Below are 22,514 nucleotides of genomic sequence, written 5' to 3'. Positions count from 1 at the left end.
AAGTTTATCTTTCTGCAATCATCGCTCATCAGCTAGCAACCTCTCCAGCAGCTGGATTCTTCAGACATCCTACCCTAAAATATTTCCTTAAAGGGGTATCCTGAGGTGTGTCCTCCACCGCCTCAGTGGTCACTGACACTGGTCTTGCAACAACTTACAAAGGCTCTGTTTGAGCCCCTTGCCTCCACTGACCTCAGGCTACTTACTTTCAAAACACCATTCCTTGTGGCTATTACTTTAGCATAATGTGCTAGTGAACTGGTGGCCTTACGATTTGACTTATCTCCAGTTTTACCCAGATAAGGTCAGACTTTGTAGATATTTCCTTTCTAACCAAAGTTGTTTCCCAGTTCCATCTATCCCAACCTTTGGTTCTTCTGTCCTTTTTTCCATCTCCAACTACTCCACAAGAAAAAATCCTCCATACATTGGATGTGAGGAGAGCTCTTGCTTTTTATGTAGCTCATACGTGACCTTTCAGACATTCAGCTCAACTATTTGTCAGCTATCAGCTCCCAGCTAAGGGTCTACAAGTTACTTCACAAAGAATATCCAAGTGGGTTGCTTCCACTATTGGCTTATCAGCTCGCTTGAGTATCCGCCCTCATTTTACCAGGCCGTTGGCAACGTCTATGGCGTTTCTTCAAGGTGGTCCCCTACTGGATGTCTGCATCCCTGCCACGTGGTCACAGCCGTCCACATTCATCAACCACTACAGATTGCACGTTTGGCAGACGTCTGATGCTGCTTTTGGGCACGCTGTGTTGTCCTCTACCTTGGCGTGACACCCTCCTCCGAGTAAGATAGCTTGCTAATCACCCACAGTGTGATTCATAGAGGCCACAAAGAAGAACGACAGGTTACCTACCTGAAATTGTACTTCTTCAAGTGGACCTCTGTGATTCATACATCCCGACCTGGCCCCCCTCTGTCATGCCCTGTTTGTTTTATGTGGCAGTTGGCCTAACTGAAGGGAGAGCCTTGGCGCCAAGGTACATATACCAAGGGGGAGGGGTCTGCACGAATGTATCTTTTTGCTATCGCAGAAGCTCTAGAATGACTGATGGGGCTCCGCGCATGTGTGGATTACCCACAGGGTGAATCACAGAGGCCCACTCAAAGAACCACAATTACAAGTACAGTAGGTAACCTGTTGCTCCTTCCCCGTTTTTTTTCTGACACAATATAAGGAGGTTTTATGTCTAGAAGAAAATTCCTTTCATTTGATTCCTGCGTCTTTTATCTGCCATTGGCTACATGGATGTCTGTAGGGTTGGGAATTACTTACCCGCTAGGATCCTAAATGTGTTTATTATTTCAATATATGCTATGCACACAAATTATGCTAATGTACCATTATGCAGCTTTACTGTTGGACTTTTATTTGCAACCTCACATGCTGTCTGTGGTTTGAAAGACTTCGAGAGACTTTTCTGGGGTGGGGTGATTATCTGTCCAGCTGAGACCAGCCAGTCATTCCTTTCAGCCTTTGAATTAAAAAAGAGCCCCTCCTCTCTGCTGAGCTTTTCTTTCCCTTCCTTTAATCTGTTAGTGGCAGTTGTTTGTTTGCTGTTGATCAGTTCAGTTGGTTGATAAGTACATGTGCAGTAAAGAAAGCAGCATGCACAAGTCTGTAATTTCAAGCAACTTTATTCTTTCTCCTACAAATGTCTCAAAGTTATTGAGGCCTTAAGTACCAGTTAATGAGAAAGTGGTGGGCTCTGGGGAATTTGTAGCTATTCTCCTCTGTGTCTGTTCTCCTGCTTTGTATAAAAAAATGAATTTTTTACTCTGCAACATTTGCCCCATCTCCCCCAGTCATCCAAAATTCCTGGAGACAGTTTTGACATGCACATGTCATGACTTACCAAATTATTAGCCTTTCTGGAGATTTCTGGAATATGTCTATAATTCTCTTTCATTCAGACCAACTGCCCATTTGCATTGTCTGTGGGAACATATGACAGCCCTACTAATTAACTGTGGCAAAGTAAGTTTCTTCAGGCCTTTTTGTTGGCTTCTGTCATGTGCTTTGAGTCTCATGGCTTGTTTAACAGCCACATAGGCTAAAAGATCATGCATGAAGAAGGCTATTGGCTAATGAATCCCATAATTCCACCACAAACCCACTGGCCCCTTGTGAAGTACGTCACTGCCCTTTTCAAAAGGCAAAGAATCATTTATAGTAAAGTACAGGCAAATATGCATGGGTGATTCTAGTCAGAGCATGCAATTAGCATTGTCCTCTTTTGTACAGTCTAAATCTGAATTAATTGATATTTTCCCCTCTTGTCTGGTCATAAATGCCCAGCACAAGTGTGACATACTGAGTACATCAATAATATGTCATGGTTCATCAATTGCACAGCACAGTAAACAGTACTTATGGTTCCAAATCTTGGGAACTTAATTCTATCTATGTATCTCTCTCTCTCTCGAGCTGGCTGGATAGCTCAGTGGTTTAGATATCTGGCTGCAGAGCCAGAGGTTGTGAGTTCAATTCGCCACTGTGCCTCCTGTGAGTAGAGCCAGCCTGTGTGGGCTTGGGCAAGCTGCACAGTCCCAGGATGCTCTCAGAAGAAGAGAATAGTAAATCACTTCTGAGTATTCGCTGTATGGAAAACCCAAGGCAGAATTGACTTGACAACAGATAATTATCTATCTATTAGCTTATCTGGACCACAGAAATCTACAGCCAAGATGACCAGGTTCCTCCAGCAAGTATGGTAGTTGTAAAAATCAAAACAAAAACCTGTACCCTATTTTTTTTTTAGAAATAATGCTGGGCAGTGATTAAAACCTGTTTTCCCATCCTGTCCCTCATCTACCCACCCATCAGCAAAGCTTTTGCTTTTCAGACACTTTGCCCATCTCCACTAGGCTGCCTTGTGCTCCCTTCTGCTGAGTACTCACAACACAGAAAGGGCCGTTGAGGCCAATTTTTTCAGGCTTGGAGAAGGAACAGAAACGTTCCAGGGGAGAGGTTGTTTACCTTGCCAATTGTTTTGTTATATTTTTTTAAAAGTAGCCTGAGCAGTACATTAATGGCCTGATTGCCTTGGTAACGTAGAATGCTCCTGATTGCTGCTTTTACCATTTCCCCCTCATTTGCCCTTATTTGCCTTCAAGTAATGTCACTGATTGGCTATATAGGATTTTGACAGCATCATTCGCATTCAGTGATTGGATGGGATCGTTGTGTCCTTCCAACAAAGGAGAAATAGAACAAAAACATTTAAAAAGGCAATTGTCCCAGCTCAGTTCATACATTGGCTCACCAACTTAGTCCATGTTCTAATTAAAACCAGGAGAAAGCCAAGCTTATTCCAAGGGCAATAAAGAGCCAGATCACAGTCCATTATGCTTTGATGACACTGGCAGTAAAACTGGATAGAACTGCTTATCCAAGTCCCTTTAGGCAGGGTTAGCCTCAGGACCAAGGTGGCTGTGCAACATACTGCTTCCTCAGAAATCACCATGCGCCTTCTTACCAGTGTATGAATTTCCTACTTTGCTGAGAGTCCACCAGGCAAGGAATAGGAACTCCTGTCTCAAACATAACACAGTTCATGCATGAATGTGGATTTAGGGACCAAGAGGATAAGCCCAATTATTTTTACTGGCATATCGCTGCCCCTGGTCCTGCCACCTGATTGGAATTGCTAGCAGCAATCAGGTAGTGATTTTCATATATTAAATGTTCTTCCACATCAAGGTTCCCAGAGGTTTCCCGTGGGCAAAAGGAATCCAGAGGGAACCTTGGAACCTGAAGGGAAAGGAGCTAATAGAAAATGTTTAAATTAATGAAATTAAGTCCATTGCTTAATGATTGTTGGAATAACAGCAATCTTGAAAGTATTAACACAGGGTATCCGTGGGAGGGAGCTTTACAGCCTAATGTGATTGTTCTTTGCCGTTAGCGTGATTGGTAAAGTTCTTTTCCCATCTCTGCCATTTGAGGCAACCCCTTGTCCCCTCTTCCTGTTCGTTTTTACTTCTATTGTTTTGCTAATCTCAATCTCTCTTCTTCCTCTGACCATGCTCCAAGCAGCAAGCATGTAGGGGCCTCTGTATGCTGAAGACTCAATTCCGCGTTTTCCCCTCTGACTGTAATTATAGATGGTTACTGTAAGTTAAGATACCTTGAAAACCTTTCTGCTTTCTTGGAGCATCATAGAAAAGTTGACCAATTCCAGTCAAACAGACTGAATTTGCTCAAAAAAACTTTTCAGGTTTCAGGAAAACACATCTTGTCATCTTCAGGTTTTCAAACAGCATTCTAACTACATTGCATATGGTGATAATAAACTCAATGGGATCACATCAGAACACATTCCAGGTGTACTAATTGCTTAATCAACTTTCTGTTGTTTTAAGGAGATCAGTTATAGGAAGCCAAAAGTTACTGTCTTCTTCAGCATACCACCCCCATGTATCTCCAAAGACTCCCTTATTAGTCTCAGATTCTAAAAGTGTGACTGAAACAGTTATTTTGTTTCATTGAAGGAGACACTATGCCCAGTTTCCCAGCCATGTTTTACTAAATCAGTCTTTTTTTCCCCCTTACCCAATCTAAGATAACACTGATGTTCTTTGCATTGGATTTCAGTGCATCTCCCTGACTGTCCTATATACATAAAACCATATGAATATGGAATCTGATAAACATTGGGGACCCCCAAGCCCAAAGAATCCTTTTTTCCCCACTTTAATTGCTTCTAGATTGATTTTTTCACCATATTGCATATTAGTTTTGTGTGCAAATCTGAGAGACTATTGGGTGAGCCTGAACTGATCTCCCCACATTTCTGTGTTTATTCTGCCTTATACTCTAGTAATTAAACTAATAACCAAATTCTTAGAACTCCCCCCCCCCGTTTAACCAAAATTCCCCAATAATGATGACATCATCATACCAAGGAAAGTTATGACAACACAATTTCAGTCAATGGGTCTACTCTGGGACCAGCATTTCTGTTTGCTCCTGTGTGTACAATTTTTATCTGCATATTTTGTTCTTAATTGTCTCCCTCCCCACTGCACATACCCTGAGGGTAAAGACTGGTTATGTGCCACATGGTAATAAATAGCAGAGGTGAGAAAAGTTACATTTTTGGACTACACCTTACAGAGTGAACTGCAATGGCCATCTTGGCTAGGAAATTCAGGGAGTTATAGTCAGAAAGTAATGCTACCAGTCCAAGAAATTGAATCTGTCCATGAATGCGGCTAGCAAAGAGCCATGCTATGGCAAGATGCTTGCTGCCATCTATATGCTTCTTCTTCAGCAGACGATACAGGTCACATACCTATCTAAAGGCCTGGTGTGTCTTGTGTGGCATGGTAAAAACAGCTGTAGAGGACTTTTCTGAGGGAAAAAAATCACATAACATTGGGTAAACTGCACCACATGTAAAAAATCTTTCTGTATCCTGCCAGAGGCCCAGAATTCACCTCTGCCCAGCTGATGGGTGGAAAGCAGAGAGTGGTTTTTCCACTGTTGCAACAGTCTATATTTGGACTACTTATGAGGGTAAACCTTTGCCCCCCCCCAGTGATCTTGACAGAGAATCTGCTGTTTCCCAATCCTCCTCAGAGAGGAGTTGATTCACTAAATTCCCATTGATTCAATCCAGTGTGGTCTGTGATGCTAAACAACAGACTTTTGGCCAATACAGTAGACCCTCTACTTAAGGAATTAATCCGTATTGGAATGGTGGCTGCAAGTCGAAAAGTCTGTAAGTTGAATCTCCATTGACCTACAATGCACTGAAAACCGATTAATCCCATAACCAGTGGTTTTTATTCTATTTTTATTCCATTTTGGGTTTTTTTCTGGTCTGTAAGTCGATTCCCTGGCTGCAAGTCGAATCTAAATTTTGCAGCCAGAGAAGTCTGTAACTCGAAAAGTCTGTAAGTCGAGCCGTCTGTAAGTCGAGGGTCCACTGTATCTGCAAATAAGGATAAGGTGTTTTGTAGAGATAATGGTCCTTAATCAACCCAACCATTCTCAACTGTTTTGATTTGCAACAGAGATAGCTTGGAACAGCATACTTTTCTTTGGAAAATCCACATATTCCAGCTACTGTAAGGACTGAAGCTAATCTCAGAGAGAACAGGGACGTAGTGGTGCACAACATATGATGCCACAGCCCTTGCTAATCACAACATCCTAGGGCTTCATTTTGTGAGTTCTGGCTCCTCTAGCCCACTGTCCTACAACCTACTGCCTGGTCCTATATGCAGTCTGTGGAGCCCAAAAGGTAGCCCGTCCCTGACTCCTATAAAGGTAAAGGTTTCCCTTGACATTTTCAGTCCAGCTGTGTCCAACTTTAGGGGGCAGTGCTCATCCCGCTTTTCAAGCCGTAGAGCAAGCACCTGTCCGAAGATAGTTTTCCGTTGCCACGTGGCCAGCATGACTAGGGAACACCATTTTACCTTCCCACCGAGATGGTATCTATTTATCTACTCGCATTTACATGCTTTCGAACTGCTAGGTTGGCGAGCAGCTGGGACAAAGTGATGGGAGCTCACTCCATCATGTGGATTCTATCTTACAACTGCTGGTCTTCTGACTCTGCAGCACACAAAGGTTTCTGCAGTTTAGCCCACAGTGCCACCACGTCACCTTTGCTAATCTATGCTGAGTGCTAAGTTAGTACTGTATATGGGAAATGAGATGATGTACAACAATGACATCGACAACATTTAAATACAAAACTAGTTTTTAAAAGGGAAGGGTTGCATGAAAAACAGAAACTTATGCAATTCTTTGAGAGGGCTTGCCAACACATTCTGTGGCTGTGGCAGTGGTGGCTGATAGGGTTGGTGGGACATAAGACACAGCAGCCAATGGAGGGCAGAGGGAAGGATGACAGGCAAAGCCAGGGCAGAAACAGGCATTCATACAGAGACACATAAACAGCAGTATATATAAGCAAGCAAGCAAGCATACTCACACACAGAAGAAATGTTTGCTGGAACCTCGCTCCCACTTCATTCTATAATTCAACTGAATTAAAAATACATGTATTTCCTTCTCTTCTCCCTCCCTGGCCTTTATTTCTCTCACACACTTTCACACAATAGGTGATGAGGCTGGAGTTCAGCCCAGAGGAAATGTGGGCAGGGCCCTCATCTATTGCCTTGGACAGGCAAGAGTGGCTTGAGGTGTAGCTTTAGCTTGATGTGAGGGCAGTCCTCCAATTCGTCTAACGGGCCAGCCTATACTGGTGCATTTTCCTAATTTCATAATGTATCCCCTTTTCGCTCCACTAAAGGCCTTTTTGCTCCACTAAATAGTGGCATATGGAAACTGTATCATTTATGATTTTGCAACTACTATCGCCACTGCTTTCTCATTTTTGGCATTTTCCTTTGCATCCATTTCACAATGTGGCACTTGCTTGTTTGTGGGTGTACCCATAATATTCAATGCCATGCTGGATTTCTGGGCCACCCTCTTAATGTTCACCTTTGGTTTATGAACTGGTCTCTCAGCTACACAAGCCAGTAATCCATTTGCTCCTTCTGATTGCTGCCAGACATTAATGGTTGATGGTTTAAAATGTATATCTATTCCATTTGCCAGATCATTTTCTTTACAGGGTCATACAGCTTGTTTCCATTTATGACATAGTTTCACTCTACACACCACCCACCCCCACTATTGTGTTTGACCTAGTTCTCAGCAGCCAGCAATTTTCCACATTAAAATTATACTGTGCACATCCCTAGTGAAGTGCCTCCACCCCCAGCCCTTGTTTCCATATTTCCAGACACAAGATTACAAGATGTAATTTGCTTTAACTGGATGCCGGTCCAGCTTTTTAACAAGCCAGGGAGTCCGTACTGGAGCATTTCCTCTCACGTCATTCAGTAAATGAAGGCACTGAGATGTCACCTGCTTAAAAGAAAAGGACTGTGCCTGTCGTACATTATGTATGTACTCATGGGTTTTGTGGTGTTAGCTGGTTGGGTGAGGCACTTAATTGTTAAATACAAATTAGGCTTCTTTTTTGTACTGTTTAGTGCAAAAAGCTTGGATGACGTTGTACACTAATTTACTTGTATGATGCCATCTTAAACTCACACAATCCTATCTTATTTTGGATGCTGGCAAGGTATGGAGAAGAAACGAAATCACACGCCACCACTATCTGATAGAATTAGAGTAGCTACAGCTTTACTGCTTACATCTGGAAGAGTAAAAAGCAATGATCTAGACATTGGGCAATCCATCTCCTGCCTGATGAACCACTACCCCCCAGTTCAATTGCGAGGGACACTGTGCGATATATGGAAGATGTGTACCACCTGGCCACTTGACCACTTTGTAGACCACCTGTCATCTGAGCTGGGCACCCCTTAAACACCCCTGAGCTAGGCACCAAGATATGATAAAGGGGGAAATGGGGGAATATGGGAACAGAGGGTGGCCAGCCAGCATTAACATGTAGTAATTCCCCTTCTTATGGCCCTTCAGTATGTGGTGAAGCATTTTCTGAACAAAAGATACAAGGAATAATGAATCAAGCAATGAATGGATTTTCTTCTCTCTAGTGATGGGTAATTTGATAGTTGCACAAGCAGCTAGCATTCCAGTTTGGCTTAAGTTGGTTCCATCACATGCTTAGCATAATGGATAATCCAGTCCCAGCTTGAATAGCTATTTTTTTTCCAGCATCCCATGGTGACTGTACTTTTCAAAGCATCCTTTATTTCTTCCCTTTAGGTCAGCATGATACAGAACATTAGCATTTTGGTTATTATAACAGGTGGAAGAGGAGTAAAATGAATGAATAAAATAACAAAATATTTAAATATATATATAAATTAAACAATCTTAAATGCACATACATGTGTTTGGGGCACAGCTTTAAAAAAAGATGGGTTGATTCTGGACATTTCGATCCAAAAAGTAACTTTTTCAAACAGTCCCAGTTGGGACTGGGCAGAGAGGTGATCATTGGTTAAGCTCTGTCACCTTACACAAGTCGGGTGGGGGCAGTAAAATAATCTTGTTTTGTCTCCAAGTCCCACCCCAATTATATATATATATTTAAAATATTTTGGCTCTTAATCTGTTTCAGTGGGAGTAACGATATCCAGGCTAATTCTAGGCTGACATAAGTGAAAAGTCAAATCCTGGTTACTTTGAATGAAACAAAGGGGATCAAAGACTACTTCCATTTCACCCCCGGCCCACCCCTTTCCCAGGCCTGTTGCCAATAGAAACACCACTAGTGGTAGATGTATGCAGACAGACAGTGGTGTCGTGGTAAATTTAGTATAGGCATTTATTATGACAGTCTCAAGAGTCCAAAAATGCCAGAGAAGCTTTGATTCATATAAACAAATGAGAAACCAGACTTTTGTGAAGTCAATGGCTCTTAATAGCTCATTCAAGACCAAACTGCCCTCAAATACTCTGCACTACAGAAGGGATAACTAAACAAAATATGTTGTTCCTGGGCAAATCCATTTCTTTCCCAGCTGTTGAGAGAAACAGAGGGAACTCAGATTCAACAGGGCAACCTGAGGGAGGAGGAATATGGTGTTATAGTTCCTATTACTTAGGAAATCCTGGCGTGTTGCTCCTGTGGGCTCCATCTCTCCTGTATCTCTCTGCACATGGAGCTTTTAATTGGTCTGTTGGAGCTCCTCTTTGCTGATGAAGGGACACTACTTTCTGAGCCTAATTCTTTCCAACCAGCTAATCTGATGGTCAGGATTTCTCTATCACAGTTGGATAATATAAAGCGGCCTGGATGGGGTGGGTGGAGCAAAGTTCTAGATCTAACATCTACAAATCAATATAATGGCAGTAAATAATTTGTGTGAGATTGTTCAAAATTAAAGGTAAAGTACTAGGTGGAGTTGAAAGCTTTACAATGCAGGCAAAAGCCTGTGTATAAATAAGATCTTTAAAAAGAAAAAAAATGCAAAGCCTGCAGACTTGAAAGAGAACAGGGAAATGAGCAGTCTTCAAAAATATTCAGCTGAGACCACAGTGCTCATTCCAAGGGTAAAAGGGGTAGAGAACATTGCATAAGAGGATAATGAATGCAGTTAAACGGCTATTTGGAGCATGGAAAGAACACAAATCTAAATGGGAACATCACTTTAAAAAAAGAAGGAAAAAATGCTGATCTCCAGTAGGCAAAGGATCTGTTTAGAAATGGGGTAAAAAACAGTGGGCAAAGCTGCCAAATGTGGGTGATGTCTTTTACGTATAACACTTAGGGGATAAATTGTGCAAGGCACAATGCAGTAGAAAATTATTTGCACAATTCTAGATACACCTGAGAGTAAGGCAGGATATTGAGTTGCAGATTCTATTCCATTGTTTTTGATGGAACAGCATAATTTTCTGGATTGTGCCCAAACTCAAATTATTGTTATTGAGAGGTAAGGGAATAGCCACCTTAGCTTCCTGTTTTGCTAGGCCCCACTTAGTTCCTGCTTTAAAGAAGCTATGAACATCATGATACAGTATTGCTAAATGTCTTTAGCAAGGCTTATAGATTTTTATGTTTGGCTTTTGAAGATGCTGTCCTGAACAGTTCTCAAGCACAAGTTGTTCCCACAATCTCTGCCTATTTAATAGTAATATAGCAAGCAATTTTATAAAAATTAACAAATTGTCTGAAATTTGGGACAGATATTCCTGGGTTGACTTCCTCACTGGGAAAGGTTGATCTAGCCATGGCATTCAGTTCTAATGCACACTGTAGTCTACAGAAGAAGCCCAGTAAACCTGTTCTAAATAAATATTTTATTTTGTATAACAGAAGTTGAAAAGTTTGTTGTACAATGGTTTCCATTGTCCATTGTATTGACTTCTCTGTCTGGTCAATGTTTAACCGTTGTTGTGACAGACCAGTACAGACTGACAATAATTTAATTAAAAGGTTGCAGCTTTAGCATCTAGAAAGTTCTGCTTGGTTAAGTCTCTTGACCTATGTGTTTTAAAAGATTAAGGGAGAGCAGTGCTCCTGAGCTGGAATGCAGTGTTGCTATCAGCTTTCATTGTTTGCACAGAATGTGGACATTAAGCATATTCAGAAGACTCCTCTCAAGACAGTAGATATCTGACACAGTAAAATGTGGGCTGCAACCAGCATTTGGAAAAGTTCATGCAGGCTGGGGGGGATTATGGGAACTGTAATCCAAAAATGACTTTCCAAGCTCTGGATGCAACAAACATACACTTGATTTGGCCACCTTCAAACTGCTGCCTTCCAGATGCACTGGATTACAATTTCCAGCAATTCAGCTAAATTTATTAGATTTCCAAGTAGCAGTCTGTCTGAACTGGAAAAATGGGGGTGATAAGTAGCAAATTTTAATATTAAGCAAATATATCCTTAAAGGGCACAGAAGGCAGTTCCTTCACTCCTTCAAGAGAATTCCCAAATTGTATCAGCAATCAGAGCTCTAAATAAGTCTCTCTTAATGAAGGGAGAATTGATAGGGATCAGTTAAGTGGCCATTACTGTAGTTGGCTTGAGAACTGATGTGATCCTGCTAAAGAGAAAATGGATGTTGAAAAGGAAGCTGTTGATCCCAAACATATGTACTAAATTCTGCTTCATTCAGTAAACTATAATTTTGTTTTCAAGTGAGAAAGGATAATTAGGATTCTTGTGATAATATTAATAGATATATTCCACAGTAAATAGAATATGGATTTCAGATAGTGATGTCATCAAAATTAGAATTTCCTTCATAGCTTTTAATGCTAACTTGAATTACATTTGGAACATTAACCACCATCCCCAGTTATTCTCTGGCATGGATGTTAATCCGGTTAGAGAAGAATGCATGTTCCTCCTCTTTGTTGTTGTTGTTGTTTAGTCGTTTAGTCGTGTCCGATTCTTCGTGACCCCATGGACCAGAGCATGCCAGGCCCTCCTGTCTTCCACTGCCTCCCGGAGTTGGGTCAAATTCATGTTGGTAGCTTCGGTTACACTATCCATCCATCTCGTCCTCCGTGGTCCCCTTCTCCTCTTGCCTCCACACTTCCCCAACATCAGGGTCTTTTCCAGGGAGATTTCTCTTCTCATGATATGGCCAAAGTATTAGAGCCTCAGCTTCAGGATCTGTCCTTCCAGTGAGCACTCAAGATTGATTTCCTTTAGAATGGATAGGTTTGTTCTCTTTGCAGTCCAGGGGACTCTCAAGAGCATGTTCCTCCTACCATCCAATTTATTAATCATGCCACTTCCCTTCTTTATTGCTCTCATGCAGATCTTGGAACATTAGATGAAAAAAATTAAATAATTAAATTTAAATATTAGACACTGGAAAATTAACTTGGTGTTCGTGTTTACAATTAAAAACATGTAACTCGTTAAATGGGCATTATTCATGCTCTAATTTAAGTGCTAGTTTAAATTATTCTCTCTGCCTAGTACATGTCACTGACACTCCTGCACCCTAAAGGGAAAAATGGTTGTACCTCATTTTAGAAGCTAAATTTATAAGAGATAGTCTAGCCTTGGGAATATAAATTGAATGGGACCTAGAAACCTGAGTTAGAACAGTTGACAAGGCACATTATTTCTTCCTGCTCAGGCAGTAAGTGTTGAACTAGCAAACACAGATGGCTAACTTGCATATTTTGTATCCTTTCTGGCCATCCCACAATTGGTTGCAAATGAAAAAAGTCCCTCCTTGCACCAACCAAGATTTTGTTTTGTTTTTCACATTCATTAATCGATTATTTCACTTAGTGTTTCAGTCAAACAGGCAAGTTCACAGTCATTCATGGTGAGGCAGGAAGATCAACTATGTCCTCAGTCGTAGGTGGGCCTTCCCTTCCTGTGTGCAGAGAGCTTCAGAGGAGGAGCCATGCAAATTATCCTAGCTTTCTCTTGCATAGAGACTGCTGGGTTGTGATTTTGCTCTAATTACATGGTTTTTCAAACATTATCCTTGGAAGAGTGAAGCCTGTACTTTTTTCCATGGTGCAATGACATGGTGCCATATGTCATGTGTTGCTGTTCATCTGAGGTTGTATTTATCTAATTTTCAGACCTGCTAAGGACCAGATGATTTTTATTATGTCCTGATATGTAGAACCATAGAATTCAAAGAGGGTGTACTTTCTGTTTCACACAACTGTACATTAGGCTGTGACTTCTAAAAGTTCACAAAAGACAGTGTAGATCATGGTTGTGATAACCATGACTTTTGAGTATTACAGTGCTGGCTGGATTGCTCTGTGAGTTAGCTATTTAGCTATGAAGCCAGAGAATGACAGTTTTGTATTTTATTGTGCATTCTGGAAGAGCTAGCTTTTCTGGCTTTGGGTTAACTGCGCAGTCCCAAGACTGACTACTCTCCACCTAGAAAACTTACAAAAAGGGTAAATGTAAGTCAGAATTAGCTTGGTGGTACAGAAAGCCAGGAACAAATAGTTTGAGTAGCAAGTGTGGTGCAGTTGATATAGGAATGGATTAGGACTTGAGAGACCTGGGTGTTGATCCCCTAGTTCTGCCATGGAAGTTCACTGGAGAGTGGAACTGGTAAAAACACTCCTTAAACCATTCACTTACCTTGAAAACCTTATGAGATTTGCTAAATGTCAACAACAGTTTAAGCGCATTAAGCCTGCACTACTTGACATGAATCTGGTTTTTAAAGAAAACCATGTCCCACGCCCCTTTGGGGAGATTGTAATGTGGTGTGCTGGTCTCCTTTATACAGGGGTATGCAACTAGCAGTTTTAATGAGTAGAACTCATGTTAACATTTGTGCTCTGGAGAGGACTCTCCAGCTTCGCATACAGCGTTGAAACAACACGGGAAGTAGTAGTTACTGGTTACAAGTCTTTGCTTGATTGGCGTAGAGCATGACACCAGGGGCTATTTCTGATGGTGGGAGAGGTCATTGCACCTCACTAGATAGCTAGCACCTGCCTTAAGCTGGGCAGTCCCCAGCCAGTAAGGTGTTACCTCGCCACGGTCTGTTACCCTCACGGGGTGCGTGGGGTTTAGGGTGAAAGCCGACAAGCAGATCGATAACCTTGCACCATGCAACAATCATAAGAAAACTGCTGCCCTAAAGTTGGGCACCCAGAATGTTCAGACAATGACCCCTGGCTTTTCTGACGACCTGCAGGAATGTGCTCAAGACCAGGTGCTCAAGACAGCTATCATCGACATGGAACTGAGCAGACTTCAGAAGGACATTGTTGCCCTGCAAGAGACGAGATTGCCAGACTCGGGATCTGCCAAAGAAAAAAACTTCTCATTCTTCTGGCAGGGAAAACCATTGAATGAGACCAGGGAACATGGTGTTGGCTTTGTGGTCAGAAATACTCTGCTGAGATCCATTGTTCCACCTACAGTGGGGAGTGAAAGAATCCTGTCTCTGCAGCTCCACTCATCAGCGGGGCCGGTCACCCTCATTACTGCATATGCACCAACACTATCATCCACAACAGAAGTCAAAGACAAATTCTACGATGATCTGGCAGCTACTATCAAAAAAATCCCCGAGAGAGAGCCACTGTTCATTCTCAGAGACTTTTAACACTAGAATTGGTGCTGATCACAGTTCTTGGCCCACTTTTCTAGGCCTCTTTGGCATTGGGAAGATGAATGAAAATGGCCAACGCTTGCTGGAGTTTTGATGTTATTATGGTCTTTGTCTCAGCAATATGTTCTTTATTATAAAGCTTCAACACAGAGTTTCCTGGCGATATCCAAGATCCAAGCATTGGCACCAGCTCAATTTGAACCTCACTAGACATTCTAGCCTTCCTAGTATTACGATCACACACAGTTACTAGAGTGCTGATTGCGATACTGATCACTCCCTGTAGTAGAATAAAACTGCGAGCAAAGAGATTGTATGACACGAAAAAGGAAGACCACGTATTGACATCAGCAAGACTCGCGATCAAAGAAATGAGCAAGACTTGCGATCATATCAGCAAGACTTGCGATCATATGCGTTGCCTCCGACAGATTTTTGGTATCACCTGGCAGGACAAAGTTCCAAATAGAGTAGTGCTAGAACAAACTGGAATTTTTAGCATGTATACATTACTGAAACAGCAACATCTACGTTGGCTTGGGCACATCATGAGAATGCCTGATGGTTGGATTCCAGAGGATCTCCTGTATGGAGAATTAGTGCAGGGAAATTGCCCCAGAGGGAGACCACAGCTGCGATACAAAGACATCTGCAAGTGGGATCTGAAGGCCTCAGAAATGGACCTCAACAGATGGGAAACCCTGACATCTGAGCATTCAGCCTGGAGGCAGGCGGTGCATCACGGCCTCTCCCATTTTGAAAAGACCCTTATCCAGCAGGCTGAGGCAAAGAGGAAGTCACAAAAACAGCAAAATCAGGGAGCTGGACAGGGGACAGATTGTATTTGTCTTCAGTTTGGAAGGGATTGTCACTCTCAAATTGGCCTTCTCAGCCATACTAGAACCTGTTCCAAGTCCTTCATACAGAGCATGTTACCATAGTTTTTTGAGACTGAAGGATGCCTAATCCATGTTAACAGTACTGTTTTAAACTTTATTCTTAAACACTATATTTCAAGGGTCTTTTTCTAGTGTTGGTCCAAAAAGTACAAATTTAACCATTTTAAACTTAACTCTTTACAAGTTCTCCTTGGTAGAATGGAGGAAGAGAGGAAAATGTGCCTTCCCTCCACTGCCTGAGGCGAGGCACACAGCAACAGATGAATCACATTTCCCAGCACTTCTTGCGCTGGGCTGAGAGAAAAGTGGGGAAATAGCCACTCTATACCACTACTGTTGCCATAGCAACAAGCAAGATAAATGAGAGGGTGGGTGCAGAGAGAGGAATTCGAAGGTTCACCAACAGGGTGGGAAAAGAGTTAGACTCTGTCATGCCACTGATGACAAAATAAACCAAGCTATTCTGACACCTGTTTATTCATAAGGAGTTCACGCTGTAAACTTCTCAGCCTCTCATTGTCAATGAGAAACTCAGTTTTAAAAAATCCCTCTTTTCTGCTCATAGTGAGATTTCTCTGCTTAAGGATTTGAGGGAGGGGGCGAGGGGGAAGATTACAGAATAAATGCAAAATAAACATGGATGTTTCATGGTCCTTTTTGGGGACAAAACACTGAACGGTGCAGAATTTATACAATTCCTATGCAAAAAGGCATTTTTTTTCTGCACCACATTCCCCAGTAAAGGCATCCAGCTATTCAGAATTTGTGCAGTTTCCTCAGAGAAGAATAGGTGGAAAAAATGGGGCAAGTGGGGTGCATGGGATAAGGTCAGACTCTTGTTTTCACAGGAAGCTGAGAAATTTCACTGATACAGAGGGAAGTCTTGTTGGCATGGGAAGACTTGGTAAGTCATGGAGAATGAGGTATTTTTAAAAATATATATTTTCATGTCTCTAGCTGACACCACTACTAGCTGAAGTGCTTAAAAATAATAGTAATAAAGAGCAAGGTTATTTATTTTAAAAATCAGTATTAATGTTTTTCACTTTCCAGAGATGCATGAAGAAGTGTTTTGAAATGAGATGTGAGCCAACTGCTTTGTTCCTTCATCTTGAAAGAACAACCTTATAGTAGTAGAAACATTAAGTGACCTACTTTAACTCCAGTAAGTATATTACTTGAAAGAGGCTTATTTGAATATCTGCTATTTTCTCCCTCTCTGCCATAGCAGGGACAAGATGGAGACATAAGGACTCTGAGACCTAATCTGTTCTTGCCTATTTTTGGTCTCTCTCCTTTCCCAGTCCCTCTTTCTCCTTCACCCACTGCCTTTTGCAACACCATGCCTGACAATGGGGGGTCCATAGGCCTGTGAAAGCTTGCACACAGTTTTACACCTTTTTTTCATTCTCTTCCCTCCTTTTCGTTGATCCAAAATAGACAACCCTTAATTTTGGATCCTTTATATTGTCTTGTATTTGGTTGGGGCAGCTTTGGGTCAGAGTGGGGCAGGGAGGCTGGCACTAGGATGAATTATTCCCTCAACAACAGACACAAATCACTTACACAGAATCAAGAGTTGGGGTGATTAATGTTTCTTTAATCAAAAGATAAGAAGGTTATAGCTTTCCAGAGGCAGTTAAACTACAATTCCCACCAGCCCCAACCAGCTTAGCCAATAATCAAGGAGAACCTCTGGAGCTACATAAATTTGTTATCTCTGTTTCAAGGCTGAAGGTGGTCTGCTGATGGGCAATTTATTTAATGGGGGGGATCTTAGAATACTATAGTATTCCAAATCTGTTTACACTGAATTCCTGACAAATGTTACAGAAACTGCCTTGACCTAGCATGGAAAACATCACCCCTTCATTCAAGCACCTCATAAACTACTCAATGACACAATGTCATAGTCTACAGCAGTGGTCCCCAACCTTGGGCCTCCAGATGTTCTTGGACCACAACTCCCAGAAGCCTTCACCACCACCTCTGCTAGCCAGGATTCTTGGGAGTTGAAGTCCAAGAACATCTGGAGGCCCAAGGTTGGGGATCACTGGTCTACAGTAATATTCTCTTTGTCTCCTTAAACAGGTTCCACTATTTCTCCAGATGTACTTTTCTTTTTTCGGTCTGCCTGCTTCTTTGTAATAGTTGTCCCCCCCCCCAATAAAAATGTTCGCAGTATGTGGCATGGGTTTTGTGGAACTACTCTGAAGGTTTCTGAAACCACAACGATGAAATGATGTAGCCATTAACAAACACTAAGCAAGAGCTTTTTAAAATGTGTGATGAGTGCACAGTATAACTCCAGCCTTTTCAGGTGATCTCATATGGCATAATAGTGAATTATATCAAATGGATAAACAATAGACATTGGGAGAGAGAGAGAGAGAGAAACCCTGAAGCTGCTGAGAATTTGGCTAGGATCCTAAATGCTCTTTTGTGCCGATGCTTGTAGACTGCCCTCTTCTGGAGGCAGCCCGTTTACCCTTCTTCCACAAAGCCCCTGAAATGTCAGGACTTTGGAGCATTTGGGGGGGGGGGAGGAGTAAAAAGGAATATGGTCCTGGTGTGTGAGGAGGATGGCATATTTCAAAGGGCAGGATGACTACTCTCCTACCTTGACGTTACTGGGTTCTTCCCCAATGCACATTTGAACAGTCGCTCGCAAGCAGCATGCAGGGGAAACTTTGTGCTAGCATCCAGGGTGCAGGGCTTTAGGGAAGGGGATTGGGACTAAGGAAAGGTGCTGTGGAATCTTCTGAAGGCCTGATGGGGAGCATCCATGGCCTAGATGAGGCCCACATGCCAGAGGTTCTCCAAATAAATAATCAAGGAGAGTAATACTTTGATTCAGATCATTCAGTGCCTTATACACTTTTCATTGATCATTTCCCCTGCCTATTTTTTAATCAAATACAATTAAGGTGTTTCCCACAACAGTGGAACAGATAAACACAACAGGTAAGAACCTTTATGGAAATTGAACATTGGTGGTCAAAGCAACCATGTTTAATTGGTGCCGCTAACTGTCTCACTGTGGTTTTAAATTACATGCTGTGAACAACTAGTCTGCTTTGCAGCAGGGTTCCCATTCAAAACGGTAGGTTTTTCTGACAGACCTTGTGCCTAAATCCTAATTTTATATAAAACCATTTCATTTGTCCGTGATGTGCTGAAGGGACAGAATCTTTTCCTCTTAGAATTCCTGGTTGAAAGACGAGTAAGCTTTCAGTAAGGCTGAGTTTTGAGTCCTTACAGTGTATCAGATTGTCTGACAGATAACTCAGTTGTGGGAGTATTGGGGAGACAGACAAGGAAATCTCTAGGCATTCCAAACCCCCACTTTTAAGATGTCTAGTTGCCTTAATTATATGTCTCCTGTATGGCAATCTACTGTTTACTAGAAGATAATAGGGTAGTTTTGCTTTCTGAGAGCCAAGCATTGCAAAAACATTGATCATTTATTTTAATAGCAGCGTTGTAACTCTTGGCAATTAACATAGTGGTTGGAACTCATAATCAAGCAGATTAACGTTGCCATCTGCAATCAAGAGTTTTTCGTCATTTTTTTTTAAAAAAGAGGGCCATTGCCACTAGTGATCGTTAAAAGAATGATAGCATTTCAACTGTAAGTCAGATATTATTTTTCTGATGAGCCTCCTTCTTGGAAAAGAAGTTTATTCTTTAGTGCAAACATGGGAAATAGAGCAATTTTAATCCAGTAAAGATTTCTTTTCTTTTCTACTTAAGCTACTTGTAGAGTGATTTTTCTTTTATATACAAAGTGAAAACAAAGAGACTGTGTGGAAGCTGGGATTTTTAGCTATTTGTGCTTTATGCTCTGCTCTCCCCTGTGCTGCAGCAGTTTGTTTTGTGCTTTATGCTGTTTTAACCAAAAGGAATTAACCGAAAGGAAAAAATTCTTCCAATAGAATAAACGTGTTGGAAAAGCCATCCCTGCAAAGTAAAACACATGGTTTGCATTCCAAAGGCTCCCAGCCCAGCCGTTGGGATGGAAAACACTCGTGGGTGCTGGGGTGCTGCAGCTCTTAGCCACTGGAGCATAGGAATGTTTGGAGTGTGACTTTTTCTGGTGGCTGCTGGACAGCAATGTCTCTAAGCCATGGTTAGCACAGCCAACAATGAGGAATGGTGTGTGTATGTGTGTGTGTGTTTTACTTTGCTCTTGTAAACAATGTTGAACTAGTTGAATTATTTGTTTGTTTATTGATTGATTGATAGGTAGATACATTTCGTATACTTGTGTACTGCCTGGTTAGTGCCAGGTGCTACTCTGGCTGGTTTACAATCAATAAGAAATCCAAACAACATGACAACAGAACATCAGTAATAAAAGCAAAAAAAAAAAAAAAAAAAAAGCAAAAGTAAATATAATAAATCTAACATAGAACCTGAAATCTAAAAGTAAATGATAGCAGGACAGGTGGCATAAATACATTGTAGCTGAAGAGAGGATGCCCTTGAAAGCTTCTTAAACAGCCTTGTCTTGAGCATCCTCTTGAAAGCTAGGAGGGAGGAGCCAGACACAGCTATACCAGGAGTGTATTCTATAAGGATAATGCCACAACCAAGAAGGCTTATTGTGGATGTCTTCTTGGCTTCTTTTGGTGTGGCAACCCGTAAGAGCATGGCCTGAGAGGATTGGGTGGTATGGCTGATGCTCTCAGGGATGGTCCAACCAACCTCTTTGATTGGTGTTATGTCTCTAGACTGGGATGTCTGATCTGCAAAGGTCCAAGAACTATCCATGCTCCCTCAGAATTCAGAAGGCTGCACTCACATGAATGAACTCCAGCCCTAAAAGGGGGGGGGGGACACAAAATCTCTTATAAAAGCACCAGTTTGTTTTTTATATATTATACACACACACACACACACACACACACAAAGGGCACACTAAGTAGAGGAGAGTACTGAAGAAGCGAGTCAATTTTAAAAAATACAGTTAGCCTTTAAGAATAAATTAATAGAGGAAATTGAACTTTTAGAACAACACAAATAGATTTACTCTTGAAAAGCAGCACATCAAATTTAAAACACTTGAATGTAGTAAGACAGCAAGGACATTCCATTTACCAATCAAAATTTCTATATATATACACATACATATATACTACATTCAAGTGTTTTAAATTTGTTGTGCTGCTTTTCAAGAGTAAATCTATTTGTGTTGTTCTAAAAGTTCAATTTCCTGTATTAATTTATTCTCAAAGGCTAATTATATTTTTTTAAAATTGACTTGCTTCTTCAGTACTCTCCTCTACTTAGTATGGCCTTTATCAAGTTTAAGATCATATATATAGATAAATTTGCATCAGAGTTTTCATTAATGTAATTTGTATGTACTTGTGTCAGTTTTCCCTTTGACTCCTGCCTAAAGAAGAAAGTTGGGTTTAACTTCCAAGAGGAAGGGGTCTCTGTGCCCCCCCAGTTCCTAGGGGTTCTTCAAATATATATATATTTAAAAATGCCACAATGCCTGCATATAGTCACACAGGGACTTTCTGAGAATACTTTTGTTCAAACATTTTTAAAAAAATTCTGAGGGAGGTGAGGGTCCTGAGGTTTCCAGGGTGCTGTGGGGGGCACATTTGGGCCCCATCAGAGTTGTATGTATTCCACGGCCCCTTGTTCCATAGCCCTGCTTTAGATATGGAATCATGTGTCCATACTTTCATCTACTCTTCTGTCTGTCTTTATGTTTTTTTAAAATTGATTGGCTGATACTACCATTCAAGAGGGTCCTTCCTTTAAAAAAACCCTTTTCGGTAGCATACTTAAATATTATTTCAAGATAATCAGGCAGCATTGATTGCTACTGTGACTTAAGCATTTGAACACATCGTTTTCTGTGTTTTTTTTTTTTTTGAAAGTTTGCAAAACAGACTCTAACAGCTATATTTAGTACACACTACTGTACCCAACCTAAGTGGAGCTCATAATCCTGGTCTGTGAGAAGGTTTTAGAATGAATATTATTTTCTGAGGCTTCTCTTGTGTTTCTGTTTACTGTATAGTCACTTCTCACCCAGCGTGCAACCACAACGTTTTTTCAACAGGCTGAAGGAGAAACATCAGATCTATTTCAGAAGGCATGATTAACATAATTACCTGATCAACATGTGTGTCTTCAAGAACGTACATGCAGATTGGGGGAAAATATGTTCAGGGAAGGATATGGAGATATTAAACTGAGGAGTTTACAAAAGAGTGTGTGGTGTTGTGGAGAAAGTGAAGAACTGGGATTCAGGAGAATCGGGTTCAAATCCCTTTTCAGCCATGAAAACTCATTGTGGGGTGGCACAGCTAAAACCTCCCCTTCAGTATGACATAGGTATACCTTGAAAATCTTATTAAGGCTGCTGTAAGTCAGATGCAACTTGACAGAACATAACATAATAAAGACAAATGTAACTACATTGGTAGGTAACTAACGGCTGACATTTTTGGTTTCCTGCGGCACTGAAGCATGGCTGTTTCCTGTATAAGAGAATAACAAGCCTTGCTGTAATTTATCAATCTTCCTCTTGCGTTTATGTTACATACCACACGGCCTTGGCTGCAAAAATGTGACACGGAACTTTTTAGCCTCAGAGCAGCCAGCTGTCTTATACAAGATGCATTAAGAATAAATGGTACAGGGAAGTGTGTCTATGAATAATTTTTCTGGGGGAAAAAATCTTGGCACATTTCCAGTAACGCCTTCTACTTGGAAAAATAGTACTGCATGCAATCCCTCAGGAACATCGCCTCTGAAAGTTTCATTATAATGGACTGCATATCGTTCTTTTTGAGCATGCAGAGACAAAAAGATGTGCCCTGAATAAAAGAGGTGGCTATTCAGAAGGAAATGCTTTCTGTAAAAAATGTTTTGATTATATGTTTGTCTTTGATTACATGATAAAATTGTCTTAGAGTCATGGTGGCGCTGTGGGTTAAACCGCAGAAGCCTCTGTGCTGCAAGGTCGGAAGACCAGCAGTCGTAAGATTGAATCCATGTGATGGAGTGAGCCCCCATCGCTTGTCCCATCTCCTGCCAACCTCG

The 22,514-nt window shown here is 41.4% G+C and overlaps 1 long non-coding RNA gene across 1 annotated transcript in view; it reads left to right on the top strand.

Annotated features, from left to right (window-relative positions):
• Positions 1–22,514, top strand: part of LOC144586388 (uncharacterized) — a 53,640-nt gene that overhangs the window by 10,955 nt on the left and 20,171 nt on the right. The window lies entirely within an intron of this gene.

Source organism: Pogona vitticeps, chromosome 2 (genome assembly GCF_051106095.1).
Source record: "Pogona vitticeps strain Pit_001003342236 chromosome 2, PviZW2.1, whole genome shotgun sequence".
Classification (NCBI taxonomy): Eukaryota; Metazoa; Chordata; class Lepidosauria; order Squamata; family Agamidae; genus Pogona; species Pogona vitticeps.
Note: the sequence above shows the minus strand (reverse complement) of the source record. Positions and strands in the feature narration are given on the sequence as shown.